Here is a 3,282-nt window from a genome sequence, read left to right on the forward strand (position 1 = left end):
GTGGTTGACTTTCCCAATGCTATAAAGATTTACTGCCTAGGAAACCCTATGGGCAGTGTTTCACTGTTCTAGAGGTTGCCATGAGTCAGAATTGACTCAATGGCAATGGTGTCCACTCCAGCCTATCAGGATCTCCAGGCTTGAGACCTGACAAATGAGTAGGAGTTAACTAGGCTAAAGAAAAGGAAAAGATTTTCCATCACTCCAGAATGATGGGGGCAGATTATCCAATAAGCAAGGTAAGCATGGGTTACTTGTGTTTATTTACTAATGCATAGAGAACAGTTTCAAGTGTTTTTTCTCCACATCATGTGGTGAAAAGACACTTTGATTCTGTAGCAAGGTGCTGTGGAGTTGGAAGACAAACAGATGCCAGCCATACCTAGAAGCAGTATCTCTGCTATGCTGGAAAAATGTGAAATTGTTCACTAGATTAGTAAGTAAGCACAAGTAATCCCATGCTTACCTTGCTTATTGGGTAATCCGACATGAGGTGTAGAACTGGACTGAATTTGCTGTCTCCTTAGATTTATACTTCTTGAGAGGGTGGGGAGTGAGTTTTGCCCCTCCCAGGAGCTGCCAATTCTGTCCACATTTTGTTTCATTTTCTTGTTGGCCTGTCACTTTTACTCCAGCTCAGCAACCTTGCTTGCTCATGCTATCCAGCAATGTATCCTAACACTTTGTTAGGAGTTAATACTTAGCTAAACTACTTGGAGGCACTCACTGTTCCTTATAATTTCCTGCATCCTCTACATCATCCAGCACACAGCTAGGACTCAGCAGGTCTCCAAAAGCGTAAGCTGATTTGCTGTGCTTGACCTCTTGTAGCACCAGTTCTTCCTATTCCATGAAGCCTTCCCTGATTGCTATCATCTGCCCTGATCTCTCCTCTTTTCTGAGTCCATCATGAACAACTGCTGTGTATTGTGACTTTTGTTGCACTGGTGCTAGATCTGTCTTCCTAATTCCCGTCTAAGATCTGAGAAGGCAGGACCATGCCTTTTGCTTTTGTTGTCTCTTGCCCAAATTCTTAGCACAAACTCTGGGAAGAGTCACTTTATTAATGATGCATAGTTCAGATGAACTTTAAAGCATCTATATCATAGTCATTACAATAAGGATAGGAGATATATTAAGAAAATCCAGACTGTATCAATAAAACATATCAACACAGAGCAAGGAGATGCCATCTTTTGCTGTTGTGTGTAGCCTTATATAGCCATACATCTCTTTATACGAACTCACAATACCATGACATTTTGTATTTCTCATGTCACTGAGAAGAGGTGTCAGTGTACAGAATACAGGAAGAATAAAAAAGCATGAAAACATCTGTTTATCCAGAACCTGATGGGAAGTGATGTGAGAGTAATTACTCCTCTCTCTGTTCAGTCCTGTCAGAACGACTTCCATTTTTGCAAGTTGCTCCTCCTGAGGAATTCTGCTCAGCCTGTTATGGTACATCGTCTAAGTTGACATGAGACCAGCCTGGTGCCTGGTTGAATAAACTAGGAAAAGCAATTGGGAGAATTGAAGATTGTGTGCAAACTGAGTAAAATGATGTTTCTGTGTGACTGCAAAGACCATCTGCCCCTGGCCCTGTGACATAAGGAAAACCTCTGTTGTTCAATCCTGCCATTTTTGTTGTGTGCTGTCATGTTGATTCTGATTCATAGTGACCAATAGGACACAGTAGAACTGCCCCATCAGTTTTCCAAGGCTATATAGGCAGTCCTCAGACTGCGAATGAGTTCCATTCCTAAATCTATCTTTAAGTCGAATTTGTACATAAATTGGAATAATTAGCTATGGTTCATATCTAATGTCAGTTGGTCAAATGTTTGTCTTAGTATATAGTAAACTGTGTACATTTCTATGCATAAAAAAATTTAAAGAAACACTTCCAGACACGCTAAAACATCTTTAACATAATAATAATATTTTGATGTACATTGAACAAATTATAGGTACCTCAAAATTTTAATAGGCTTTACCGAGTTAGTTTGTGACTACAGGTTGTATATAAGTTGGACATTCATAGCCTGGCAACTGCCTGTACTCTTTAAGGAGGTGCCCTGGTAGCACAGTGGTTAAGCACTCAGCTGGCAACTGAAAGGTGGGTGTTTGGAACCCACCAGCCATGGGACATAGATGTGGCAGTCTGTTTCCATTGTAAAGATTGTTGTTGTTATTATGTGCCATCAGGTTTGACTCACAGCACCCCCTTCTTGGGTTTCTGAGGCAGTATCACTATGGAAGCAGATTGCCCAACCTTCCTTCTGAGGAGTGGCTGGTGGGTTTGAACCTCCAGCCTTCTGGTTAGCTGTCAAGTGCCTTAGGTACTATACTACCAGAGCTCCTTCTGTAAAGATCACAGCCTTGGAGACCCTTTGAAGCAGTTCTACTATGTCTTATAGAGTCACTATGATTCGGAATTGACTCCATGACAACAGGTAATTTTTAAATAAGCAGATTGCCACATCTTTCTCCAGCAGAGCACCTCATGGTTTGGAACCATCAACCTTTTAATTAGTAGCCAAAGGCTTAACCACTGCATCTCCCGGTCCGGGGTTTCTTTGTCAGGGAGAAATGTGAGGGCAGTGAGGAGAGTGTGCTGCTCTCTTTCCTTCTGTCCCACAAGCAGAGAGAAAACTAGATATGGATACAACTGATGCTTAGGCTTTCTCTTCAGCTGATCCCTCCTGCCTGTCTCCTCCCCCAGTTAGACGGTGTTCAGCATCAGGACTGCCCACTCCAAGGGGCAGACCTACCTTGTTCTGAGACTGACCAAGCCATTTATATGGTCTTAGACAGATTGCTTCACTAAATGCAGTCCTCCGTTTTCCTCATCTGAGTACTGAGAATACTAAAACCCACAACACTGGGTTGTGTCAAAGATTGGTGGGGCTTAGGTGAGAAAGTACTTTGGGAACTGTAAAGTGCTGAGCTTATGATTGACAATTTCTGTTATGAATTATTCTATGTGACATTCTAATAATAGTGCAAATGGACTCCCCTGCCTGTCCCTTCTGGGCCTAAACCGCACTACAGCTCACTGTTCTATTCACACAATCCTGGCATTCACTGGCGATTTCTTCTTGGCTGCTCTCAGCCTCTGGAAGTTTGTCTGAAGTCAACCAAACCTCTGGGTATAAATCTTGTTGGCCCTGATTTTTCTAAGTGAGACTAGGTTCCTGGACCCAAAATGTAGGAGATGGAGTAAGGAAGGCATCCTGGGAAATGGATCTTGGAGGAGTATGCTCAATTTCATTCTGAGAT

The sequence above is a fragment of the Orycteropus afer genome, unplaced genomic scaffold, assembly GCF_000298275.1.
Source record: "Orycteropus afer afer isolate SDZICR_OR568_19922 unplaced genomic scaffold, OryAfe1.0 scaffold00145, whole genome shotgun sequence".
In the NCBI taxonomy this organism is placed as follows: Eukaryota; Metazoa; Chordata; class Mammalia; order Tubulidentata; family Orycteropodidae; genus Orycteropus; species Orycteropus afer.